The following is a 27962-nucleotide window of genomic DNA, read 5'->3' as shown; positions in this document are numbered from 1 at the left end:
CGCTCGGCATTGGTGCGGAAACCCGAGCAGGGAGTCGCTCCTCGCGCAGTCTCCTCCTCCTCCTCTGCGGGGGAAACCGCTGCACCTAAACCGAGAGCAGCTGCGAGCAGGGGGCAGGGCGCGGGCTGAAAGGCAAGCCAAGGGTTCAAACCTCGGCGGCGCCATGGGAGCGAGAGCCCAACAGCCCCCTGGTCCCTCGAAGGCGCGGCCGCCCTTCGGTCCAGCCCGGGACGCCAGCACTTCCAGGCGGCTTCTCTGGGCCAAGGAAACGTAAACCAAAGATGGTTGGGCTTAAACAGACTACCTCGGGCCGGGTACGGGGCATCTATCTTAGGGAGGTCCCACAAGACAGCGAGCGTTTTTTGCTCAGGAGAAAGTTAAACCATGTTTTTTTCGGTATGGGAAAATCGTTGTGCCCCTTACCCCAAATCTTCGCGCAGTATAAATAAGGTGCTCCCTCTACCCAGACTTTCGCCACTGTCCCCTCACCCCACCCCCACTCGGGCACCGGGTGTGGACAGGGCGGGGGAAAGGCTATATGGGAGCTTAAAGCATGAGGTCATGGACGGAGGAGGCTGCTGCCAAAAGCGGCCGAGGTTTTTGTGTATTTTGAGGGGTAACGCTTCTCCATTTTAAGCAGTGTTAAGTTCTCCCGCAATACCCTACGCACTCTGGGGCACCTGGACCAGAGAGCCCCCGAAAGAAGGGGGGGCTTTGCGCTGTTTGGCTCTTTGAGCTTTTGGCCGGTGCCCTGCCCTTTATGGGGCCCTTCCACATAAGCAAAGAAAGTCGAGGGACAGCGCACAGTGTCGTGGGGTTTGAGAAAGACTCAGATGCTCGGCTCCGCCCCCCAGCGCCACTTTCCTCAGTCCTCGGTCATTTTCCAACCCGATTGCTTTCTACGATAGCCTTCTGCCCCTCTCCGACCCATTCTTCCCAAGTGGCTAGAAGAGTCTTTCTAAAACTCCGGACTACCCTCCTTCAAACCCCTCCCAATTGCTCTTAGAATAAAGCTTTGAAGCCCCCGCGCGATTTCGCCCCTACAGACCTCTCCACTCTCACAGCTCCTCCTCCCATACTGTAAGCCGGGTTGTGCTTTGTTCTGTTGTTTGGGCCTGGGGTAACCCTTCCCCCTCCACCTCTTCTTACTCCTGCTAGACCTTCAGGACTTGACTCAACTGTCACTACCTCCAAGAAGCCTTCCTAAGTATACAATCTCAGCTCTAACTCCCTTAGGGAAAAAAGACCCACCCTCGACCTCCGGGCAGCCGGACTTTGCCCGGAGCTGGCCGCAGTGGCGGCCCTTTTCCAAGCGGAGGAGGCATAGCCAAGCTTGCGCGCCATCACTGACTGGGGGCCCGACCTCCTGGGAGGGAGTTGACTAGGACAAAACCTCCAAACACCCTGTTTCCTCAAGAGACCTAGGAAAAGCAGCGCAGTACCGCCCAGAAACCTCAGCCCCTACACCTCCCACCCCCAGCACACACCCACACTCGTAACGCAAGGAGAGGTCTTTTCATCTAAAACTCCTCCCTGGGGCAGATAAGAAACCTGAGGCTTGAAGGGAGTAAGTGACTTGACCAGGGTCAATGAGGAAATTGACACCCTGGTCTTTCTTGGTCCTAAACTAGAAGGAAGGATTTGGGACCCGAAGCATTGCTGCTGCACAGCCAAGGACGCCTGCATCACCTTCAAAGGACGCCTACATGCTTGGCCCACTGCCAACAGAGGGGTAGTAAGCCTAGTGGTTAGTCGTGCAGGCTCTGACCTTAGACAAGTTACTTCACCTCACTTGGTTCAGTTTCTTTGCCTGTAAAATCAGAATAATGGTACCTGCAGTGTACTGTTATTGTGAGGTTTTAATGAGTTCGTGTATGTAAAGGCCTTAGAACAGAGGCAAGTTCTTGATTATTTGTGAGTGGGATTATGTGACCCCTCCCTTCCCAAGGACTCTAGAAAATCAGAACCCCAGAGTCTTTACTTAGCATCAAAAACAACTTAGGGCCTAATAAACTGGGAAAGCACCCATAAATGTACAGACAGTACATACAAAGACCTTAGTTAGCCAATAGATTCAGCCCTTGACAATGCATATGCTTGAAGACAACTCCAAATCTGGGAGCACTGGTTCTGGACTCTTAGAATGAGTGTCAGAGGGAGGATAGCTAAAGTTAAAATGTTACCTTAGACCTTTGAAATCAGAGTCAAGCTGAAATAGTCTCATCCTGGTGCAAAACCTGACTTATGACCGAAGCCCTCCTAGGGCTGCAAAAATTGTAAGGGGATTATTATTATCACTATTATTATTGTCATTAAATCCTAGTTTTCCCATTCTCAGCACTTACCCCATGGTAAAAGAGGGGTTTTCTTTTTAATGCAATTCATTTTATTGGAATTGGTTTAATGCATTTACATGGTTCCAAATTCAAATAAACATTGAGAAGTCTCCCTCCCACCATGTCTGCTCCCCACCGGTTTTCCCTCTATGGAAGGTCAGAAGACATGTTCAACTGTTTTCCAGCTGAGGTCTCGGGAGAATTCCTTGGATGCCTACTTAAATTTTTATGTCCAGGGCTTCCTTCTCCAATCCAGGCAGAATCAACACCCTACTCCCAACCTCCCCACCCCTTCAGCCTCAATCCTACACAAGTTGTAGTAACAATGATGAGCCACAATTCCTGAGCTACTGACAAAAGCAAACAACCATTTTGTGATTCTTTCTCCTCCTTTATGCTAGGAATAATAGCTAAGGTTTACTGAGTGCTTTCTATGTGCCAGTCACTGTGCTAAGTACTAGACATGCTTTCTCCTATTTAATCAGCCCCAAACCATCATCATTAACCTTATTTTACAGACGCAGACAGAAGTGCAGGATCAGAGAGATTATGTAACTTGCTGCAATTTGCACCCAGGCCAACCTGAGCCCAAACCCTCTCTCTTAACCACTAGGCCTCTTGCCTCTCTGCAACACAGGGAAAATTCTGGTAGCCTGAAGGGGAAGGAGAAGAATGGAGTCTTTGGACTTAGGCAGGCCTTAATTCAAGTCCTGGGTCTGGCCCCTACCAACAATGAGAACTTGGGGAGGTTTCTTAACCTCTCTGAGCCCCAGTTCACCCACCTGTGTACTGGGACCATACATTCTTCATTGGTCAAATGAAGTGAAAGTCAAATGTGTGTAAATAATGGTTTTTAAAAGGTGTAGTAAACCAAATGCAATGTTTAGATCCTGTGTGGCTCTGATGTGAATAAACCAATTGTTTAAAAGACTTTGAGATAATCAGGGAAATAAAATGTGGACTTGATATAGATGTTAAGAAATGGGACTTCCCTGGTGGCGAGGTGGTTAAGAATCTGCCTGTCAATGCAGGGGACACAGGTTAGAACCCTGGTCTGGGAAGATCCCACATGCTGCGGAGCAACTAAGCCCATGCACCACAACTACTGAGCCTGCGCTCTACAGCCCGCGAGGCACAACTACTGAGCCTGACTGCCACAACTACTGAAGCCCGCACACCTAGAGCCTGTGCTCCACAACAAGAGAAGTCTTGTTGCGTAATGAAAGGCCTGCGCACCGCAACAAAAGAGTAGCCCCCGCTTGCCGCAACTAGAGAAAGCCCGTGTGCAGCAACGAAGACCCAATCCAGCCAAAAATAAAATTAATTAATTTTTTAAATTAAAAAATAAAAGAAATTATTAATTTTGTTACATGTGATAATGGTATTGTGGTTAAATTTCTTCTTGAGTTCTTATCTATTAGAATGCATAATGGGGAGTCTGGGGTGAAAGTATGTTTAGGATTTATTTTCAAATAATCCAGCCCCCTCCCCCCAAAAAAAAGATAAATAAAACAAGATTAGCAAAGTATGGATAATTGGTGGAGATATCTGTTATACTGTTCACTCTACTTCTGCTGAATCTTTAAAATGATTCAAATAAGTCTGAAATAAATTTAAAAGTAAAGTAATTCTATTTTAAAGCACTGAAATTTAAAATGATAAGGCTTATTCAATTACTATGAAATGTTATCAGTAACTATGAAATTTTTTAAGTAGTTTGTTTTTATTGTAATTAGTCTTCATTTTTTATTTCTTAGTTTACACTTTTTCAGTACTGTTAATTAATGAAAACAAACTATTTTATACATTTAAGTGATAACAAACATACCTGCATAGATAAATGTATGTCTGTATACACATTTTTAGACAGTTACACATGGATATATGTATTTGTACGCACATAAAACTTGCCTGTGATCTAATTTGTGATAAATATTTACTATGAAATTTTTTAAATTGTTGAAATACAGTACTGGCTTATAGTAGAGATGCAAAAATGGCAATTTTGTTACTGTGAGACATTCAGAGCAACACTTATGTCTGGCAGGTAAATCAGGGAGGGGGCAGAAATGAACACTGCAGAGAGCAAGGTGGACATATCATTGTTAAGGACACCACTCAGAGGACAATGTACAGGAAGGAAAATGGCAGGACTGGGTGACGGAGGAAGAGGCAAATTAAAATTGGGAGCCAATTTTCCCTGAGAATGTGTCTCCACAGAGCTACTTCAAAATTGCATGGATTAAGAATCTGATGCACTGGGCAAAATTCTCAACTCTATGCTTACCAGTTCTGTCACCCAGTCCAGAACTGGTCTGAGTTTCTTCCTTTGTAGCTTGGCTATAAGACCTCTCAGGCCCCTTCCAGCCATCCGGACTAGAAGTCTAAGCAATGCTGTTGCTTTCACAAGAGAAGGATCATTTCTGAGACCACACTGGTTATTTGCCTAACTCAAGAACAGATCAAAACTGAATGGAGGGCTTCCCTGGTGGCGCAGTGGTTGAGAGTCTGCCTGCCGATGAAGGGGACACGGGTTCGTGCCCCGGTCCGGGAAGATCCCACATGCCGCGGAGCAGCTGGGCCCGTGAGCCATGGCCGCTGGGCCTGCACGTCTGGAGCCTGTGCTCCGCAACGGGAGAGGCCATAGCAGGGAGAGGCCCGCGTACGGCAAAAAAAAAAAAAAAACAAAAACAAAAAACGGAATGGAAATGGAACTGTAGCCAATTCACAACCAAATGAAATGTTTCAGGCCCAGTGAACATTCTGTGTACTGTTCTAGGAATAATTGATTTAAACAGCTGGAATTATTTTTTTCATATGACCCCCTTTTGAAATGCAAGTTTGTCCTCCTTGAGAGAAAATTTGCATTTCAGAGAAAAGATGAGACAGTATATTTGGTAACTCTTCAAAGAAGTGAACCCTTCCGTATAGTACTTTACATTAAAGGTGACTCTTCAGGAGCGCTTCTTAAAAACAGGGAAAACTGGAGGCATGGAGAAATGGGGGAGAAAAGGCATGGAAAGAAAATCCCAACTTTGCTGCCTGCTCTATCCAAGCCTCTGAGAGGCAACGTGACCAAATCAAGGGACTGTGAGGGTAGAAAAAGTCAGTGGGTGCTTTAGAAATGAGTGATGGATGTCACTAATGCAGTTGTTGAAGAAAGCTCAGTGGTCAAGCACCAATAAGTCTGTGGCAAGTGCAAGCAGTGAAACACTATAGTTGTAGAGTATTTCTCAAACTCATGTTTCTTTGCCATCCCTGAATTTGTAACAACCAAAGCAATGAAAGCAAAAAGTCCTGGCACAGAAGAGCTTATGGGACTCCCATTTTGAAACCAATAAGATAGCATAATTTGTTGACTGTCACCTCAACCCCCAAGTCTGTTAAGGACGGTGTTGAGAGAGCAGGCCTTACTCAAGACAGGAGGCCTAACTGGTGTTTGTTTAGTAATACTAAGAGATCACTATCTCAGGCAAGTTTCTAGCCAGAGAGAGAAAGGCTATGAGAAAGCTCTCGGTTTAAGTCTTATTTGGAAGAGAGGGAAAACAAACAAGCAAACTAGGATAGTAGATTCTGTATCCAGTACAAAAATCAAAAAGCAACTCAATGGTTGAAATCACTGCTAAAACTTCCTGCACCTGCCCAGAAGGCATGCTTGGGAGTCACACATTTCAACTACGGTACCAGCGCATGGTGGGTAGTGCTCAAGGGCTGCGGTGGCCCCCGCTGGTTCCCAAATGAGTGGCTTTGTTCCATGTAAGGGTGAGGAAGAGAGAGAATAAGTGAATTTCCTACTGCAGATGCAAATCTATTAAAAAGTTTTAAATTGCAGAGTGTTTAAATCTAAGTATAGATAACAGCTACTTTTCCAGAACCTCTAATGGAGTCACATTTTTTTTTTAAATGGGAAGGAGAACCATTAAGACCTTGTATTAGAAAAGATCCTGGCAGGAAATGGGTGGCACACTCAACAGGTAACTGAGGAGCATTTATGGTAAGTACTGTTTACAATAGTGTGCAGTCAGGGCAGGCTTCGTGAATGTGCAGCTTGTGTGGTCACACAGGACCCTGCACTTAGAAAGTCCTGCACTGCTTAATGCCTTGCGGTCGCCATCTTGAAATCCATTGTGGTTTTTGAACAAGAAGTTCTGCATTTTCATTTTGCACTGGACCCCACAAACTATGTAGTTAGTCCTTTGTGCAGGGCTAAGGGAAACCAGCAAGGGATGGTATAGGACCAAAGAACTAAAAACAGTGTGGAACCTTTACCACCCATAAGTCAGAAAGGGCAAGAAAGAGAAATATCTGGAATGGAGGAAACGCTGTCTCTGAAGTTATGGCTGTGACTGTAGCTGTAGGAGAGGGTCACACAACACAAGTGACGGCCTTCTGTAAGAACACAACACAGAACACAGCCATAGTCAACCCACAGCCTGCAGAGAGCACAGGCAGGTGAATAGCTACCCCAGCTTCTCTCTGCCCCTGCCCTCTGACCTCCTATATGTGCCTCCCATTGGCTGAACCCTACAGGAAGCCAGGGGCTCTGGGAGCCTGTTGATGAAATCAGTGGAGGGCAGCCTGCCAGGGCATAGGGTACAGTGGAAAAAGGTAAAAGTGAATCTGGAAAGGGCAGAGAATAGCCAGCTCAGGACTTTTACCTGAAATTTTCAGGATCATGGTTAAGAGTAAATAACATGAAAATGGAAAATTCAAACAATGAATTTCAGTAAAGGACTCTGTATTGATTATTAAAGGGTAATCATTTGGTATGCATCATGTACAAGGTTTTACATACTTTCAAAGGAAAAACAAGATGATCCAAGAATTTTCAAGAAAATTAGATGTTTGAAAGAGCCATCATTAAGTGAAGAGAGAAGCCTGGGATTTCAAAATTTTTAGAAACATTCCAGGCCCCAAAGTCAAATTTTGTAGGTAACACCCCACTCCCCTTCACCCTTAGGCCAACATCACAACAAAAAAGTACCTTTGACAGGCACAGCATCCCAAGAATTGCAAGGACCACTAGGGCAACAGCAGCTAAATAGAATGTATTCCAACCAAGGATTTTGGTATAATTATCTGTAGATACCTTTCACACATGAGGAGCATTGAAAAGCTTGTACAAAGGGAGTTCATTATGCTGCTTTGTAACTTTCTTTTCTGACTACTCAATTCCTCTGAACATTTTAAGACTATTCAGATCACCTTCCAAAAAGTACGTATCACTTATTAATTCACATGCCACTCAGAGTTCTTAACTATGTAGATACGGGCTAAACTATATTTATCCTTTATAATTTCCTTGAAAAATAAAGATTTTTGCTGCAAATGTGAATAAGATCGCAGGGACACATTTCATCTTTTTTAAAAAGTTGAGGTAAAAGTCACAGAACACAAAATTAATCATTTTAAAGTGCATAATTCAGTATGCACTGAATTGTGTAATTCACAATTCACAATGTTGTATAATCATCACGTCTATCTAGTTCCAAAACATTTTTATCACCCCAAAGGGAAGCACCATACCCATTAAGCAGTCATTCCCCGTTCTTCCCTCCCCCGAGCACCTCACAACCACTTATCTGCCTTCTGTTTTTAGGTTTACCTATTCTGAATATTTCATATAAATAGAATCATAAAATACATGACCTTTTCTGTCTGGCTGCTTTCACTTAGCATAATGTTTTCAAGGTTCATTCATGCTGTAGCATGTGTCAGTACTTCATTCTTTTTTATGGCTGGATAATATCCCCTTGTGTGGATATACAACATTTTTTAAATCAGTTCATCAGTTGATGGGCATATGGGTTGCTTCCAGCTTTTGACAATTATAAATAATGCTGCTATGAACATGAGTGTACAGGTACTTATTTGAACACCTATTTTCAGTTCTTTTGGTATACACATAGGAGTGGAATTGCTGGGTCATATAGTAATTCTATGTTTAACTTTTTGAGGAGCTGCCAAATTGTTTACACAGCCTTTTTAAGGGAACTCTGAAATCCTTCTAGAAGCACCCATTTTACAACCACTAGATATCATACCTAGAGGAACTAAGTCCATTCTTGCCTATAAAATAAAACACATTCCAAAGATTTTTCTATGTGGGAGATACTCTAGTTAGCAATTGACTTGAGTTCTTATAATTTATTTAGGTTATTGGTTTATAAAGTAATACATGCTCATTGGAGAAATTTTTAAAACAACACTAAGAGTCAAAAAGAAAATACAGATCACTCGTAAACCACTGTGAACTCTTACACACACACACTTTTTTTTTTTACAAAAATAGCTTATCAGAGCGCTTATCAATAAATCCAGCCTGAAATAGAAAATGAAATTAAGTCAAAGAAGAAAAACAACACAGTAAACCTGTGAATGGTAACAATTTCACATCAGAAAGCACACTTACCTAGTTTTTTCAGTTCAGCCTGTTGCTGTAATAACCTGAAGCATGATTGTATGGTTGTGTAGGATAATTACCTAGTAAATCAACTCTGACTTTGAGTTACTGAGCCTGCATATAGAAGGTGTGGTTTTGGTTTGTTTATTCTTGTTGTTTTTTTTAATTTATTTATTTGACTTAATAGTATTTGTTTTCTCCCTTGGAATTGAGTTGAGGAACACAGAATTTTGACAAACTGTCTCTTTCAGATGGATTCAGAGGTCCTACCTAGATATAGGCTTTCTTTTCTTTTCTTTACATAAATTTATTTATTTTATTCATTCATTCTTGGCTGCGTTGGGTCCTCATTGCTGCACGCAGTAGGCTTTCTTTTCTTAAATCAACATATAGTAAGTAAAATTGACGTGTGTGTGTACAGTCCTATATGTAAACATCCTCACAATCAAGATGTAGATGGTTCTATCACCTTCACCCTAAAAAATCCCTTTAGAGTTCCGCTCTCCCCCCATTGTAACCCCTGGAAATCACTGGTCTGTTCTCCATTGCTCCTTCACTTGGCCTTCTTCCTAAATGTCATAGAAATGGAATCATAAAATATACAGTCTTTTGAGACTGGCTTCTTTGACTCCACATAATGTCTTTGAGACTCATTCATGTTGCTACATGTAATGATAGTATTTCATTCCATACTCTACTAGCAGTAATATTTATTGCTAAATAGTATCTTTTTTTTTTTTTTTTTTTTTTGCGGTATGCGGGCCTCTCACTGTTGTGGCCTCTCCCATTGCGGAGCACAGGCTCCGGACGCGCAGGCTCAGCAGCCATGACTCACGGGCCCAGCCGCTCCGCGGCATGTGGGATCTTCCCGGACCGGGGCACGAACCCGTGTCCCCTGCATCGGCAGGCAGACTCTCAACCACTGCGCCACCAGTGAAGCCCCTCTAAATAGTATCTTAATGCTAAAGAGTATGAATGTACTCAGTTTATCTGTTCACCCATTGAAGGATCTTGGGGTGGTCCCCACTGTTAGGTGATGATTAGAATAAAGCAGATATAAACATTCATGTGCAGGTTTTAGAGCGAACATAAAATTCATTTCTCTAAGGTAAATACTTAGGAGGGGGATCATACCATATCATATGGTTAGTATGTGTTTAACTTTATAAGAAACAGGCAAATTGTTTACCTGAGTACCATTTTATATTCCAAGCAACAAATGAGAGTTCCAGTTGCTTCACAACCTCGCCATCAGTAGATGCTGTCAGGCTTTTGTTGCTATTGATTTTATTTTCATCCTCATAGCTATGTAGTAGTATCTCATCGTGATTTTAATTTGCATTTTCCTAATAGCTGATTGTATTGACCATCCTTTCACGTGCTATTTTCTCTTTGGTGAATGTACATAGACGTTTAAGTCTTTTGCCCCTCGCCTTTATTTTTTCCATCTAGCAAACTACATATTTCACCTATTTATTTTACTTATTGTTTGTCTCTCCTATTAAAATGTAAATTCCATGAGGGCGGGGGTTTTAGTCTGTGTTGTTTTTGCTCTAAGGGCTATAACTGAAAATGCATGTAATTTACCTATCAACTATAACAGTGCTTCATACATTGTAGGAAAACTACAATAATATTTGTTGAATAAATGAGCATTTATTGCATACTTACTCTGTGTCAGGGACCATTCTAAAAGTATCCTAATATTTTCAGATTTTGTTAGTGTTGTTGCTATTTTATTATTTCATCAATAATTTTTATTTATTCTTTACAAGTCTTTAATTGTTCAACAAACACGCTGAGTGGTTACTACCTTCCAGTTACTATGCTAGGGCTTAAGAATAAAGTGAAACCTTAGGAGGTTTAACCTTAGGAGACAGGTTACTATTGTAAAGTAAGAAAGGTGCTGTGATAAAGATATGCACAGGAACCTGGCAAAGTACAGTGGGGGAATACGGAATTCATATTCTTAAGGGTCAATGAAAGCTTTCTAGAAGAGCTGATCACTTAAATCAAACTGAAGTGAATAAAATGCTTAGTTTATACTTTTCCTATAATATTAAACAGAATTAATTTTAAACCTCGATTACTTTGTTCCCATCTACAGTAATGTAAATTATCCAGAAAGCACTATATTTTAAAATGGCATTGAAAACAAACAAACAAAAGGCATTGGTCTTTGTTTTGTATCAGGATAGGTACCTTTGTTTTAAGGATTATAACAATTAAACTATAACAAGATGTTCTCCTCATTTTTTATTGGGTTGTTTGTTTTCCTACTATTGAGTTTTAAGAGTTTTTCTAGATACAAGTCCTTTGTTGATATGTGACTTGAAAATATTTTTCCCCAGGCTATAGCTTTTCTTTCTCTCAGTGTCTTTCACAAATCAAAAGGTTTTCATTTTCATAAAGTCCGATTTGTCAATTTTTTTTCTTTTATGAGTTGTGCTTTTAATATCAAGCCTAAGAAAACTCCCTGATCCCAAGTCATAAACATTTCTACTATTTCTTCTTCTAAAAGTTGTATAGTTTTACATTTTACATCTATGATCTATTTTTGAGTTAATTTTTGTATAAAATGTGAGACTGAGGTCAAGCTTTTTTTGTCTTTAGCTTTTTGTGGCATACTTTTGCATATGGATGTTCAGTTATTCCAACATCACATATTGAAAAGGCTATCCTTTTTCCATTTAATTGCTTTTTTACTTTTGTTAACAACTGACATTTTGTGACTCCATTGCTTGATATATTCTGATCCATTGGTCTATGTCTCTATCCCTCCACCAGTACCACAGTGTCTTAATTATTGTTCCTTTACAGTAAGTTTTAAAATCAGGTAGACTGATTTCTCCCACTTTATCCTTCTTTTTCAAAATTGTTATGGCTACTCTGGTCCCTTCAACTTTCCAAATAAATTTTAGAATCAGCTTGTCTATATCTGCAGAAATCTTATCGGACTTTTGATTGGAATTGTATTAAATCTATAGATTTCTTCAGAGAAAATTGACACGTTCAACTAAATTGGATCTTCCAACCCATGAATCCAGTATGTCTCTCCATTTATTTATGTCCTTTGATTTCTCTCCTCGGTGTTTATAGTTGTCAGCATACAGATCTTGCACAAGTTTTGTTCAATTTATACCTAAGGATTTCTCTTTTAAACATTTTAAATGAAATATATATTTTAATTTTGATTTCCAAATTGTTTAAGCATGTAGAAATATAATCTTCTTTGTGAGCTAGCCTTATCTCTCGCAGTTGTGCTAAACTCATTTATTAATTTAAGACTTTTTCGGTAAATTCCTTGGGATTTTCTATGTAGAAAATCATGTCACCTGCAGATAGGAACAGTATTCTTTCTTTCTAATCTGTATGCCTTTACTTTCTTTCTCTGCCTTACTGCACTGACTAGGACTTCCTGTACTATACTGAATAGGAGTGTTGATAGAGGACGTCTTTGCTTTCTTTGTTCCTGACCTTAGGAGAAAGCATTCAGTGTTTCACCATTAAACATTACATTAACTGTAGATATTTTGTAGATGGGCTTTATCAAATTAAGGACATTTCCTTCTATTTCTATATTGCTGAGAGTTTTTATCATGAATCGATGCTGGATGTTTTCAAATGCTTTTTCTGCATTGTTTGATATGCTCATGTCATTTTTCCTTTTCAGTTTTTTAATATGGTGAACTACATTGATTGATTTTTGAATTTGGAGCCAGTCATGCATTTCTAGGATAAACCCCACTTGGTCACGGAGTAGTATTCTATTTATATATTGCTGGATTTGATTTCCTAGTATTTTTTTTTTGAAGATTTTTGTGTACTGTTCATGAGGGACAGTGGTCTATAGTTTTCTCTCCTTGTACTGTCTTTGTCTAGTTTTTTGGAATCAAGGCAATTCTAGCCTCACAAAATGAGTTGGGAAGTGTTCTCTTCCCTTCTATTCTCTGGAAGAGATTGTGTAAAATTGGTGCTATTTGTTCTTTAAAAGTTTGGTAGCACTTTCCTGGTGGCGCAGTGGTTGAGAGTCCGCCTGCCAATGCAGGGGACATGGGTTCGTGCCCCAGTCCGGGAAGATCCCACATGCCGCGGAGCGGCTGGGTCCGTGAGCCATGGCCGCTGAGCCTGCGCGTCCGGAGCCTGTGCTCCGCAACGGAGAGGCCACAGCAGTGAGAGGCCCGCATACCAGAAAAAAAAAAAGTTTGGTAGAATTTACCAGTGAAACCGTTTGGGCCTGGAGGGTTGTTTTTTTTTTTTTTTTTAAGGTTTTTACCTATGGATTCCATTTCTTTAATATATATGTTGCCTATTTCTTCTTTGTGTGAGTTTTGGAAGCTTGTGGCTTTTAAGGAATTGGTCCATTTCATCTAAGTTATTGAATTTATGTGCATAGAGATGTTCAGAGCACTACCTTTTAATATCTGTGGGGTCTTTAATGACATTGGTAATTTGTGTCTCTTCTATTTTTTTAAATTTTTAGTATGGCTAAAGTTTATTGATCTCATTGATGTTTTCAGAGAATCAGCTTTTGATTTTATTGATTGTCTTTATTGTTTTTCAGTTCAAGGTCATTTTTTCTGCTCTTTATTATTTCCTTCTTTCTGCTTGCATTTGGTTTGTTTTGCTTTCCTTGGTTTCTTAAGATGGACGCTTAGTTGTTGATTTGAGACCTTTCTTCTTCTCTAAGGTAAGCTATTTTATAATGCTATAAATTTTGCTTTAAGAACTGCTTTAATTCACCCCACAAATTTTTATGTGTCCTGCTTCATTTTTGTCCAGGCAAAAATATTTTCTAAGATACATGTATCCCAATGTTCATTGCAGCACTATTTACAATAGCCAAGACATGGAAGCAACCTAGATGTCTGTCAATAGATGAATGGATAAAGAAGATGTGGTACATATATACAATGGAATATTACTCAGCCATAAAAAAGAATGAAATAATGCCATTTGTAGCAACATGGATGACCTAGAGAGTATCGTACTAAGTAAGCCAGACAACGACATATATCATATGATATCACTTATATGTGGAATCTAAAAAATAAAAATGATAGAAATGAACCTATTTACAAAACAGAAAGAGATTCACAGACATAGAAAAAAAACTTATGGAAAGTGAGGGGAGGGATAAATTAGGAGGTTGGGAGTAACATATACACATTACTATGGATAAAATAGATAACCAACAAGGACTTACTCTATAGCACAGGGAACTATACTCAATATCTTGTAGTAACCTATAAGGGAAGAGAATCTGAGAAAGAATATAGCCCCTAGCCCCCTGAGTCTCTTTCCACTAGACCCCCTTTACTTTAGCTTCTCCTCCAGGAAACCCCAAACCTTCCTTTAATTTAGCTACTAGAGAGTTAATGTCTGACACCACAAGGAGTTTACTGGACTTAGCTCCAGTGCTGTGATTGAAACTATTCTGATTGGTCAAGGCCAGTGCCTACCGGTCATTAAATATTTGGAATATCACCTCTGCCGGTACCTTATGTTTGTACAGCATTTTATAGTTTACAAAAGATATTTACATATATTATCTTAGTTAAGCTTCATGCCGGCTCCGTGACATTAGTATGAATTGTTATTGCCATCATAAAACATTTTAACTATAAAATTAACACATTAAAATATAATAATAATAAATAAATAAAATTAACACATATTAGTGTGGAAAATGAATTATTATTGGGGACTCTCTGCTCAGAAAAATTATCACTTACCCAAGATCACATGGTTATAGGAGTTTGGGTCTAAACTCCTAACAGCTTCAAGAATTGTCATATCTTAAGTGCTCGGTTTAGGGAAGGAAGATTTCACTCTGCACTGGATAGACCTGGGAAGGCAATTCCAGGAGGGAGGCACTGAGCTTGTACTGAGGAGCTAGTGGGATCTGGTTGACAGAGAGGCAGAGCAAGGATATTCTACTCAGGAACAGTGTGAAATGTGGCCCACATGTAGTAAAAGATCCTATTTCCATGATCATTTCAAGACACCTTCTCTGGAGGTGTTGGAACTGAAATTCCCCAATGTTGAGTCACAAAGAGCACCTGAGGCAAAGCTCTCCTCTCCTACCTTGCTTGTTCAATTCTGGAGCCAATGGAGGAGACAGGGAATGGGCATTCTGAAGCTGCTGAAGCCGAATTGTATTTATTGGGTCATTTTTCTCCTTCACACTTGGGTCCCTCCAGATAGAGCAATTGATGAAAAAGAAAGTGAGGAAGTCTGAAGTATTATTCACAGCCCCTCAGCTGCTGTTACCAAGTCCACACAAAGGCTTATCCAAGGAGAGAATGGTGCTCTAGGCCACCATAGTCCTAAAGTTCTTTGGGTGTTTGTGTTCTGTCTGCAATAGCAGTGGGAACCATTTGCTCACATCACACTCCTTAGGTCATTTAACAGCAGCACTGGGCCATTCCTTAAGGTGCTGCCAGGTGGCAAGATGGCAGTGTCAATTTCCAAGATGTCGCTGATGGCGTCCTCAAGGTTGAACTGAACAAGTGTCTCACTCGGGCGCTGGCCAAAGATGACGACTCTGGAGTTGAAGTCTGATTTACACCAACCAGGACGGAAATCATTATCTTGGCCTCCAGGACGCACAGTGTTCTTGGTGAGAAGGGCTGGCGGATCCAGGAATTGACTGCTGTGCTTCAGAAGAGATTTGGCTTCCCTGAGGGCAGTGTAGAGCTTTAGGAGGAAAAGGAATATACGAGAGCTCTGTGCACATCACCCAGGCGGGATCTGCGGTACACACTTCTAGGAGGGCTTGCTGTGGTGTGCTGAAGGTCATCATGGAGAGTGGGGACAAAGGTTGCTAGGTCGTAATGCCTGGGCAACTCCAAGGACAGAGGGTTAAATCCATGAAGTTGTGGATGGCCTGATGACCCACAGTGAGGACCTTGTTAGCTTCTACACAGACACCACTGGCTGCCATGTGCTGCTCAGACAGGGAGTGCTGGGCATCAAAGTGAAGATCATGCTGCCTTGGGACCCAAGTGGAAAGATGGGCCCTTAAGAAGCCCCTGCCTGACCACTGAGCATGGTGGAACCCCATAGATGAGACACTGCTCACTGTCACCTTCCCCATCCCCAAACAGAAGGGAGGGAAGCCATAGACGCCTGCCATGCCAGCAAGTACCCACTGCATAACACTGTCTCCTTGGCAGCTGGATTTGGAGTCTGATGTTGCTCTATAAAGACCTTTCATAAAATCTTTTTTTAAAAAAGTAGGGTTGGGGCTTCCCTGGTGGCGCAGTGGTTGAGGGTCTGCCTGCCGATGCAGGGAACACGAGTTCGTGCCCCGGTCCGGGAAGATCCCACATACCGCGGAGCGGCTGGGCCCGTGAGCCATGGCCACTGAGCCTGCGCGTCCAGAGCCTGTGCTTCGCAACGGGAGAGGCCACAGCAGTGAGAGGCCCGCATACCGCAAAAAAAAAAAAAAGTAGGGTTGCATCCAGGTTTCATGGAGCCTGAATCTTATACAATCTGGGGCCTCTTTTTGTTTTTTTTTAATTTATTTATATTTTTGGCTGCACTGTGTCTTCGTTGCTGTTCGCAGGCTTTCTCTAGTTGCAGCGAGCGGGGGCTACTCTTCGTTGTGTTGCGCGGGCTTCTCACTGCAGTGGCTTCTCTTGTTGCAGAGCACAGGTTCTAGGTGCACGGGCTTCAGTAGTTGAGGCACACCACACGGGCTTAGTTGCTCCGCAGCATGTGGGATCTTCCCTGACCAGAATCAAACCCGTGTCCCCTGCATTGGCAGGCGGATTCTTAACCACTGCGCCACCAGGGAAGTCTGGGGCCTCTTTTTTTAAAAAAGAAAACACAATTACAAACAGAAAATCAGCTATAAAACTTTGGAAAGAACTTGTAAGCGAGGGTCCAGAAGCTTTAAGTTCATTAGCGACCCCGTTGCTTAACGTGAATAATAGATCTGAGAAAAAGAAGGGAAATGATTCAATTAAATAGCATAGGATCATTGTTCTCTGTATATTCACCTCTGCTTAACCGTAATTTTTAAAATCTGCTAAAAGAAAGGGAAACTATCCAACTAATGGCACGGGAGTATTGTTTTTGATGGTACCTGTGGCTCCCAGGCTTTTTTTTTTTCTCTCTCTCCAGTACTTTTAAAAAGTTTGATCGAGATATAAGTGACACACAAAAACTGCTCATATTTGAAGTATACAGTCTAAGTTTTGAAATATGTAGACCCCTGCGAAAGAATCACCATAATCAAGGTAATGAATATAGTCATCAGTCTCAAAAGTTTCCTCATGCACCTTTGTAATTCTTCCGTCCAGCCCCTGCTTATACCTCCGCCCCCATTTTTTCATATATTTTAATCTGCTTTTCTAGTTGTTTAAGGCAAAAGGATAAATTTGGACCCTGTTGTTTCATCTTGTCCAGAAGTAGATGCCTCCAGGCTTTTTTAACACAGAGAAACATATAATCAATCCAAACATAAAGAGGTGAAGAGATGCTCCTTTAGGGTGAGTATGGTTTTGAACAGAGGAACTAGAAGACCAGTAAGGTTTTGCACAGAGGATCTACAAGACCAGTAAGAACTCCCCCATCTTAATTAAGGGCAAAAGGGGAGGAGAACACACCTAAGAGGTGTCCAGTCCAGATGGGTCTTTCTTTGCAAACCCACAGATGCACTTTTGAGACGTAATCATCAATGAAGAAATCACGTAAAAGAAGATGACATTTTTTCCCATTCTTGACTTGTCATAAACCCACAATGAAATTAATTTTGGTTTCAATTTATGTGTCTTGGGTATGAGCCACTGTTATGCTGAATGTACTGGTGCCTGAGTGAAGTTTCTATATGAATTCAATAAGTGTTCAATTCTTCAGTGTTCACTGAGCACCTATACGTATACTGGGGATTTGCAGAGACCCTTGCATCCTGCCTCGCCCTCTGCTTAGTCTCTGGCAGGTTTATCATCCAAGGCTGGGCCCAAATGCTCCTTCTAGGGCCACTCAGCCTAGTCATTTTTTCCTTCCAGAGTACTTGCCAACTGTACATTTAGTTCTCGGTGAACACTTTCCTGAATAGCTTGTCTTATTGCTAAATGTTTTTCCAATGTATGTATGAATGAGATCATACACCTCTTAAAGGCAAGTCCATATCCGTACTACTTCTTAGCACCTGTGCCCGCATCACAGAGCCTAACACAATTTGATATATATTTATTTTACTTTAATATCCTTATTATATAATTAACTCTTGTTCATAATGAAAATGTTCATTATGGAAATGTTAGATGATGCAGACAAGCAAAAAGGTTTAAAAATTAACCATAATTCCAATATCAGAGAATAACTGCTGTTGACATTTTGTATAGGGTGTACAACAAATAGGATGTATACAGGACCTAAAGTTTTAATGGAATAAATTGAAAGATACACAACCACAAGTTAGAAGGGGTAAGAGGATGCAGTGACATTTCTTGAGACGCCAGGAAGATGATGTGCTGTTAGTGGCCCAGGGCGGGCAGCATAAATGTGCTTTAGAGACTTGGCAGAGCATGCTGTCCAGAAAATATACTTCTCCCACCAGTTCTTGGAATCCTTGTAGCAGGAATAAAGTCCTTCCACAATAGTGTTAAAACAACTTCAGGAGACATGTGGTCCCTGAACCAGCAACATCAGCATCACCTGGGAACTTGTCAGAAATGCAAATTCTCAAGCCTGATCCTAGACTTAACTGAATCAGAAACTCTGGGGGTTGGGCCCAGCAGTCTGTGTTTTAACAAGCTTTTCAGGTGATCCTGATGCACAATAAAGTTTAAGAACCACCATCTAAGACTGGGAGCTATCTTGTTCATTGTTGAGTTCTCTGTCTCAGCACCTGGTGCCTAGAAGGTCGTGAAAAATCTGCTAAATCAAGAATACAAATATCCATTAAAGATGCATCACTTTTAAAAATTATTTTCATTATGGTATTATTTCTCATCGAAATATGTAAAAGATATAATGAGTACCTAGTATATCCAGCACTATCTATAGCAAATTAAATCTTAACAGTTGGCCACATTTCCTTTAGATATTTTTTTGGAGAACAAAATCATTGCGGATACAACTGAGAGCTTTCTGTGTGTCCTCTTCCCAATCTCATTCTTTCTCCTTCTTCAGAAATAACCAAGATCATGAATAATTAATCATTCTTATACATGCTTTATGCTTTTACTGCATATTCATGTATCTATAAACAGTATATGGCACTGTTTTGCAGGTTTTTAAACTATTTAAACGGTGTCACACTCTACATACCCTGCAATTAGCTTTTCTTCATTGTTGTTGAGATTTATCATTGTGCAGACACAAAGCTGTGATTCATCATTGTAATTGCTGTATAATATTCCCTTGTATGAATACACAGTGATATATGAATCTGATCTTCCATTAATGGCATTTAAATATTTCCAGCTGATTCAGTTTTTCACTACTAAAAGTAATGCTGCCACAAACATATATATCTTCAGGTACAAACAAAGAGTTTTCCTCTAAGGTATAGACTTGAGTCGATTTCCTGTGATGTAGGATTAAGAGCATTTCCAATCTTAATAGATAAAATCAAATTGCTCCCCAAAGTGGCTGTACCAATTTCTCCACTCTTTTCCAACATGTGGTATTGTTGGAGTTTTAGACTTCTGCCAACCTGATGAGTATGAAATATCAATAGTATCTCATTTGTATTATAAATTTCTCACTACCTTAATTTCTGGTGAGGCTGAGCACCTTTTTGTATGCTCATAAACCATTTGGATTTAAGAGATGTACAATTAACACATATTCACACGGAAGTATAAATCGCTAACATATCTCTACTTCTGAAAGTGATTTTTGATAGGGAGAAAGCCTGAGAGGGAAGAATAAGTGGGAAAACCTCTGTAGGGATGGGAGCAGATGGAGTGGGGAGAAGGTAGAGGTATCATTTGCCTTCCTCAAGGTCCTTTCAGGGCTGGTCCTGGCCAATTGTCACATCAGCTGTGTTCCCTTCCCCTAAGAGCTGGAATCCCTGGGAGAGGCTGAAGGAAAGTGGAAGTGGTAGTAAAATCTTCACTGAGGAAGGCCTTTTCTGGTCCTGAGTTTTTCAGGCTTCTTGGATTCAAGACTAGTTAAGCCAGTGGTTGTCAATGAGAGAAATACATCCCTACTAAGGTATGTTGTGGAAATTTGGGGGGATTTTTGATTATCACAATGATCAGGCGTTACTGGCATTAGGAGATTGGGACCAGGGGTGCTATACCTCCTTCCATGTATGAGACAGTACTACCCACCAAACAATTTCCATGAATGCTCCGCACAGCTTTCAAAAGCCCATTTATATGGGTGGAAACCCTGTTCTAATGATCAAGACTAGCACCTAACTCTTTTCCACATAATCACAAAGTGTATTGTGGGTTTACATGCATTTTTCCAGTAATGTAAACTACTATTTAAATTGAGAGAAGATTCTAACTTTCTTTTGCTCAGCATTGACAACTTCATTACGTTTTCTATTATAGTTAGGCCTATGCATTTTATATAGTTTTATGATAAACAGCTCTTCTTTTCTTTCCCCTTTATATGTGGACATTATAATTATTTAAAAATTTTGTGTGTAGAATGATCATATTACCTATGAATTTCATTTTGGTATAGAAAAAGGACATTACAAAATGTTTATTGGGAACCAGTGAACTAATAGTTCCTTGTTAAGGAAAGCTAGGTTAAGAGAGTAAAAAAAAAACCCTAACTTACCCCAAGATGCCACAGTTGGTAACTGAGAGACCTACAAGACCCTTATAGGATGAACCTAAAGTGCTTCCAAAACCAGGGGAAAAAAACATTGGTCCAAATCTTTAAATGGGAAATTCTATCATAGAGGACCTTATAACTAAAAAGGAGGCATAGATGAGGCCTGTCCTGGGGTAGACTCAAGGAAAATAATTTCAGAGGATCAACTTATAAATAGGTCTTAAAAGAACAATCTCATGCCACCAGGGCCTCTGCAGAAGGTTGTATAGCTGTGCCCTGGCTGAGGGGACAAATGGAGTTGAATTCCACCCTGCATTCTGCTCACCAAGATGTGTGCCCAAATGAAGGGTCTACCTTTTAAAATTTTGCACAAAGGAGGTTATTCACACACGGCCCCATGTGCAACCACCACCATCTCTGCTGGTTCACACTAAAAAATCGGCTAGTTTTCATCTTCAGATCCAAACCATCATTGCTAGCAATATATTCTTTATAACAATATTCCACTGATCTAGAACAAAAGCAATTTAAAAGCCTCAGGCTGTTTGTTATAATAGAATTTTCCTCATGTGAAAAAGTAAGCAGTGCTGTTGTATTATTAATGGAGTTTTATTGTTTTTTCCACCAAGTTGACAGTTTTAGGATCATGTTGGTACGACTTATTCTACTAAATGATTAGAATACTTCTGTCACATTTCTATCTTCCTTTTCTAAATTGGAAATATTTGTATTCTTGCTTCAAAGTCCAACATTTAATGAGATTTGAACTTGTTTGCTTTGTGTTGAATGGGATTAACCCACCCCTCCCCCGCCAGAGGCCACTCTCAAGTCTTTGTGTTGGGGAGGCCCTGGTTATGTGGGCAAATGGATGGTTATTCTCAGCAATAAAAATGAGCAAATAACATGAAAGCACCCATACCTCAAAAAGCAGAAGAGAGACCTCTGTTTGACCTTGAGGTCTGTGCGCTGAAGAGAAAAGTTCCTTAACAGACATAACAAGCTTCCAGCCAGAGAGAAAGAGAAGAAGATTGCTTACTTTCTGATTACTTTGTTTAAACCAACCTCCTTTCTAGTTTATAATCCTTTAGGGGAGCATATTAAGAAGGGGTGGTTTAAGGTCTGTTTAAAGTGGAGGAGAATCATGAAATAAACAATTAATATTTAGGAGAGGGACCCAGAACCCTGCATTTGTAGGATTTTTTCTTCCCCCATTTAATGAATAATAGCCTTGGGCTGTGGTCTCGGGCGTCCCATGTATTTATTTTGATTACTGTTGTCATATATTCACTGGTTACACTGTTTGCGTTATTTTGGACAATCCAAAAATTAGGAGAACTCATTAGAGTAAATAATGCGACCATTTCTGCTGGCATGAGTTGTGTATAGAACACAGGAGTGTCAATTCCAGTAACAGGGAAGCAAATTCAGTAGTCACATTTTATCCTGGCCAAGTGGTCTTGGAACTTTTGCCTTGGGTAATTTTTAAAAAATCAGTCCTATTCCTTGCCTTTCGGCCAAAGACTCCATTACATTGCAGCTTAACATTTGGTCTCTGTTGCTCCTACCCGGAGGCTGTTCTGCATTGTCCAGCTTCTAGGCTTCTGCTCAGGTCAGTGCCTCCTGCTGGGATGACCTCCCCAGGCTTTTGTGCCTATTGAATCCTTCTTATCCTCAAAGGGGAGTTCAAATCCCAGTTCTTCCAAGAAGCAAACTGCCTTCACACCTGTTATTCCTCCACCAAATTTCAGCAACTCATTGCTTGGCCCTTCCCAATATATGTTCCCGCGTGCTGCAGCTAAGGCCCGACACAGCCATAAATAAATAAATAAATAATAAATACATCTTAAAAAAAAAAAAACATTGTATCACCAGCAGTGCCTGACACAGTACATGATAAATTCTGAACAGCTATCTGCTAAAACTTGAAAATATTTTCCTTCTGACTCATAACAGTTTTCATTGTCATTAATATTACAATTTGTCTCTTTAAAATCATGCCCATTTGTCTTATGCTCCAGTTTCAAAATCTGGTATTGTTAAAGTTGGTACTGCATAAGAAGTTTTTTATGCTTACAGATGAAGTCACTTAAGAAATGGAAGAGATAGCAGGAAAAAAAGGGAGGAGGCCATTATTAGATAACAGAGAGAAGGAGGAAAGTTTACCCTATGGCACAGAGGAGCCCACGTAAAAGATGTCTTTCATGGGTTTAATTTCATCTGACTAATTTTGCTCCATTTCAAGCAAAGGAGAAACAAGGCATTTATATACCTGTACAGTTCTCTGTAGCCCTGCCTTCTTTCATGTACTTGACCTTCTGATAATGACCTACTTGAACCAGCATATGTGATCTATGATATGGACCCCAGTCACTTAGCAGGAAGTAGTGCTATAGAAGTTTTGAACCATGCTATCCAATGTATCGGTCAGAGCCTGGTCAAGAAGTCAAAGCCATTCCAGCTATTACAAGAAAGAAAAGATACTGTTTTTGAGAGTGTGGGATGATGATGACTTTTTCCCATCTTTCTACTGTCTTATGTCTTCCAAATTTTCCACAATGATCATGTACTACTTTCATAATCCGAGAAAGTAAAACAAATTATATTTTAAAGACGACGCTTATTCCAAAGACTTAAGACGATCTTCCCATATTCTTGGAAGAGAAACATATTAAGCCACTGTCAGTGATTAAAATAATCGTCCGGGGGGGGGGGGCAGGGCAAAAAAAATAAATAATCATCATCAAACTCTTCCTAGGGATCTGTAAGTTGACCTTTGACAAATCACTTAACTTTCCTTTGCAGCCCTTTGGCTGTCTGAAACATTGTCACGCGTGTGCCTGTTCTTTCACGTAAATGTGGCTGGGATTAATGAGGTCACCGTTTCTAAATGTTCTTCAAGATCCTTCCATGGAAAAGCATTTTGCAGGAACAAATGATTATTGCCCTATTATTATTTCCTTGAACATCAATGGCTGCCAACCTTGAATAAAATTTTATTTAGAAACACTCTTCCCTGTGTCTTTCTCCTGAATATAATAATTGTTAGGAGTAAATGGAGGAAGAATTCTCTTCCAAAGCTATATAGAATACGTGACAAATCATAGCTTTGTCATTTTAAGGAAAAACGAGTTTAAACCCAAGTTTATGATTTTTCTTTCCATTTACCATGTCCATGCTCTCATCAAACTTATGTACCTTGGGGGCAAAATGAAATGGGAAGCTTAAAATTTTTTTGTGCTCTTGAATTTTAAATATGTAAAAAGCCAGAACTAGAAAAGGACCTTGAAAGTGTATCTGATTTTGCATTCTTCCTTCAGATAGATGAACAGGTAAACTATCAAAAACAAGTTTCAGTCCATTCCATTCATAGTCTCTAGGAATCAGGAAATACATTGCTATCCCAGAGAGTCTTCTCCAGAATTTAAAAGTGAATATTATATTCATATTTGACCAGAATATCTACATCTCCAGCCTCACAACTGCCCTAGAAAGCTCCCCTAGAAGAACACCAGTACATGGAATCTTTTATTAGAAGCCCAATTACACATAGTGAAATGGTAGGCATTGTGGAAGGAGAATTTCACAGGTCCCATCTCTGTCTTGCTACAATTTTTGATTGAACATGAACAGGCACACCTGCACACAAATGGTAGAGGTTTTTTTAAAAAATCAAATCAATAGCTAAGTGAACAAGGAGGTATTCATGTCTTACCTAAGGAGCCTTCCACTGGCCAGGTAATGGATTCTGTCCAGGAAATTCATTTACAGAGGAGAGCGACTTTCTGTAAAATAAGGGAATATTTTTTTCCAAATATTCTTCCAAAAGGGAAAAGGATTGATGAAAAATTGGGTTGAAATCCAATCTATTTGAAACCCATATATAAAATTTGGTCATTCATCCTCTTTATACCCCAATAATTATACCCATAATTATTATTCAAGCCCCTAGCAAACTCCTTGCTATAAATAACCACACGTATCCCCCAATGTGTTTGAGAAGCTTCTCCTTAGTCCACACGTCATGGCTCACCTTTCTCCTGGACCCAGCTCCTTCTGCTGACTGATATTGCTAACCATCTCCATCTAGGGGTTAGGGATTCCACTTTTAGTTGGAATTCTTTGTTCCAAGCCTGGCACCAGCTCTTTCCTAACTTCTCCCAGCAACGTTGAGACTAAGATGTAACATTAATAACACCTCCTGGAGGGAATTCCCTGGCGGTCCAGTGGCTAGGACCATTGCGCTTCCATTGCAGGGGGCACAGGTTCGATTCCTGGTTGGTGAACTAAGATCCTGCAAGCCACATGACACAGCCAATAAATAAATAAATGGTTAAAAAAAAAATAACACCTACTGGAGGTTGAGAATAATAGGCAGGTGTACTGCTCAAGAACAACTTATAATTACTCCCTAAGTCTAAGCAAGTCCATGGCCATTCTCCTGGCCTGCTCCAAGCAGCTCACCCTCTACCATGGAAGTGGCCAAGTCCTTTCTATGAAGAATGGTTGCTCCCACCATCAATCACCATGTAAATAGGTTCATTTTCAGTCAGAATATAAAAAATGGAAGAAGACCCTTAAATGAGAGAGAAAGAGGAAATTTCATTTTCCTTCTGGGGAACTAGAGACCAGTTTTTCCAGGACTTGGATATGTGGAAAGACCTAGAACGCCAGCTATCTTAATACCAACCTGAGGAGAGGCCAAGTCACAAATAAGTTCAGGGTCAAGAGAAATGCAGGGAAACAGAGCTAGATATACTGGATTGGATCAATCTTAAACCTGCCCTACCTCTGGAAGTTCAGTGATGAGAGCCAATACATTCCCTGACAATCCAAGTCAAACTGAATTAGGCTTATTTTTGTTATTGGAAAGAAAAGGCACTCTGCTATATTTCCATATTCCTAAATAAGCTTCTACTGCCATTTCTTGGTTTATCAATGTTTGACATTATCTATTTAACCTGTCCAATGATAGATGAAAAACTCAGCTCATTTTCCAACACCTCCTCTACCTCCCCTTTTAGTTGCTCTATACCTTTATAACTATAAATAACATCCTAACACCTTTAGTGTTTTTTGTTTTTTTTTTGCGGTACGCGGGCTTCTCACTGTTGAGGCCTCTCCCATTGCAGAGCACAGGCTCTGGACGCGCAGGCTCAGAGGCCCAGCCGCTCCACGGCATGTGGGATCCTCCCGGACTGGGGCACGAACCCGTGTCCCCCGCATCGGCAGGCAGACCCTCAACCACTGCGCCACCAGGGAAGCCCCCACCTTTAGTTTTTGTTTCGTCAACTATCTTTTTATAGAATTAAGATATTAGCTCCCCAACAAATCCACTCAGTAATTCTACACTTCACTTTGTATCTTCTGTCATCCATACTTGATTTTTGCATTATCAAGTTTATAACTAGGTCTCCTAAGCTTTACCGATAGGTTGGTTATGAACAACTAAAAATCAATTAAAACTCTTTGCTCTTGGCAATAAATGCATTATAATTACAGAGTCAGATACTGTTCAATAGTAGCATTGTCTATCTCCTCTCATTTTAACTCCTGGAAGTCTCTAAAAACTTGACCTGCTGTATAGCTGAGAAATACATATATATATATATATTTGGGGAGAGACAGAGACAAAGACAGACAGACAGACAGACATTCAGATAGAGATGATGTGACTGTAAAAGAGCAAGTATATGGTCTGCTTGGGAGTTATATTCTATACATAAGTGAGAAAAATTTTACTATGGCATGAATATTTGGGGCATAAAATCCTTGTGAAAATGAAATACTCACATATGTAACATATATATATATATATACATCATTCACACACACCTGTGTAGAGTGAGAGAAAGAGGGCCAAAAAAACCCACCTCTTTACATTATTGTGACTGTGAAAATATTGCTCATTACAGAAGCAGTCACCATCAGATTTCCTTTCTTACTGCTTTTTGTTTTCCCTGGAGTTTCTATCTGCATTTATTTTATCCTATACTATTTATAATTTTTTATGAATAATGTAAGAAAATTTTCCACATCACTATTTATAGTTTTCCAATAGTTACCTTTTTCAAAACTTTCTCTATGCATTTGTGTGTGTGTGTGTGTACGTGTGTGTGTGTGTGTAAAGAGAGTTTTATTTTGTAGGTTTGTTTTATGTTTTATTACACTGTACACGTGGTTCTTTGACTTGTTTTTGTTTTGTTTTTTTTTTGGCCTTGTGGCATGTGGGATCTTAGTTCCCCCACCAGGGATTGAACCCCGTGCCCCCTGTATTGGGAGAGTGGAGTCTTAACCACTGGACCACCAGGGAAGTCCCTTGATTTTGCTTTTTTAACTTCTTTTAATTCTCACCTAAGAACTGGTATGGTTGTATCAGAGTTTTATTTGTTTGTTTGTTTTATTTTTCGAAAATTGTTAGACCGCAGTTGTACAAATAGATTGACATGATTTGATTATTCATACACCTTAGTTACAGCCAATTTGGGTTTTTATTCCTTTACCCCCACTCTTCTCCCTTCACCATAGACATCTACTCTCAGATATTTAATGTGTGTCTTTCTAATCCACCTGCCATATTTTTCTTTGATAACATACAGCATTATTTTGTGAGCTTAGAAAAGACAGTCTCTTCAATAAGTGGTGCTGGGAAAACTGGACAGCTACATGTAAAAGAATGAAATTAGAACACTCCCTAACACCATATACAAAAATAAACTCAAAATGGATTAGAGACCTAAATGTTAAGACCGCACACTATAAAACTCTTAGAGGAAAACATAGGAAGAACACTCTTTGACATAAATCACAGCAAGATCTTTTTTGATCCACCTCTTAGAGTAATGGAAATAAAAACAAAAATAAACAAATGGGACCTAATAAAACTTAAAAGCTTTTGCACAGCAAAGGAAACTATAAACAAGACAAAAAGACAACCCTCAGAATGGGAGAAAATATTTGCAAATGAAGCAACGGATTAATCTCTAAATTATACAAGCAGTTCATGGAGCTCAATATCAAAAAACAAACAACCCAATCAAAAAATGGGTGGAAGACCTAAATAGACATTTCTCCAAAGATGACATACAGATGGCCAAGCACGTGAAAAGCTGCTCAACATCACTAATTATTAGAGAAATGCAAATCAAAACTACAATGAGGTATCACCTCACACCAGTTAGAATGGGCATCATCAGAAAATCTACAAACAATAAATGCTGGACAGAGTGTGGAGAAAAGGGAACCCTCTTGCACTGTTGCTGGGAATGTAAATTGATACAGCCACTATGGAGAACAGTATGGAGGTTCCTTAAAAAGCTAAAAATAGAATTACCATATGATCCAGCAATCGCACTGCTGGGCATATACCCAGAGAAAACCATAATTCAAAAAGACACATGCACCCCAATGTTCATTGTAGCCCTATTTACAATTGCCAGGTCATGGAAGCAACCTAAATGCCCATCGACAGA

The 27962-nt window shown here is 40.2% G+C and overlaps 1 protein-coding gene and 1 pseudogene across 1 annotated transcript in view; one reads left to right on the top strand and one right to left on the bottom strand.

Moving 5' to 3' along the window:
• The window catches only part of TRERF1 (transcriptional regulating factor 1), a 230156-nt gene extending 205243 nt beyond the window's left edge, over positions 1-24913 (bottom strand). Inside the window, exon 1 of the mRNA XM_089918716.1 lies at positions 24206-24913. The gene's annotated coding sequence lies outside the window, so the exon portion shown is untranslated. The remainder of the gene's footprint in view (positions 1-24205) is intronic.
• LOC115801732 (small ribosomal subunit protein uS3 pseudogene) lies at positions 164-16172 on the top strand (annotated as a pseudogene).
• Positions 24914-27962: the final 3049 nt, after the last annotated feature.

This window comes from Delphinapterus leucas, chromosome 10 (genome assembly GCF_059928025.1).
Source record: "Delphinapterus leucas isolate spDelLeu-1000000601 "Yukka" chromosome 10, BTC_Dleu_Yukka2, whole genome shotgun sequence".
NCBI classification, from domain to species: Eukaryota; Metazoa; Chordata; class Mammalia; order Artiodactyla; family Monodontidae; genus Delphinapterus; species Delphinapterus leucas.
Note: the sequence above shows the minus strand (reverse complement) of the source record. Positions and strands in the feature narration are given on the sequence as shown.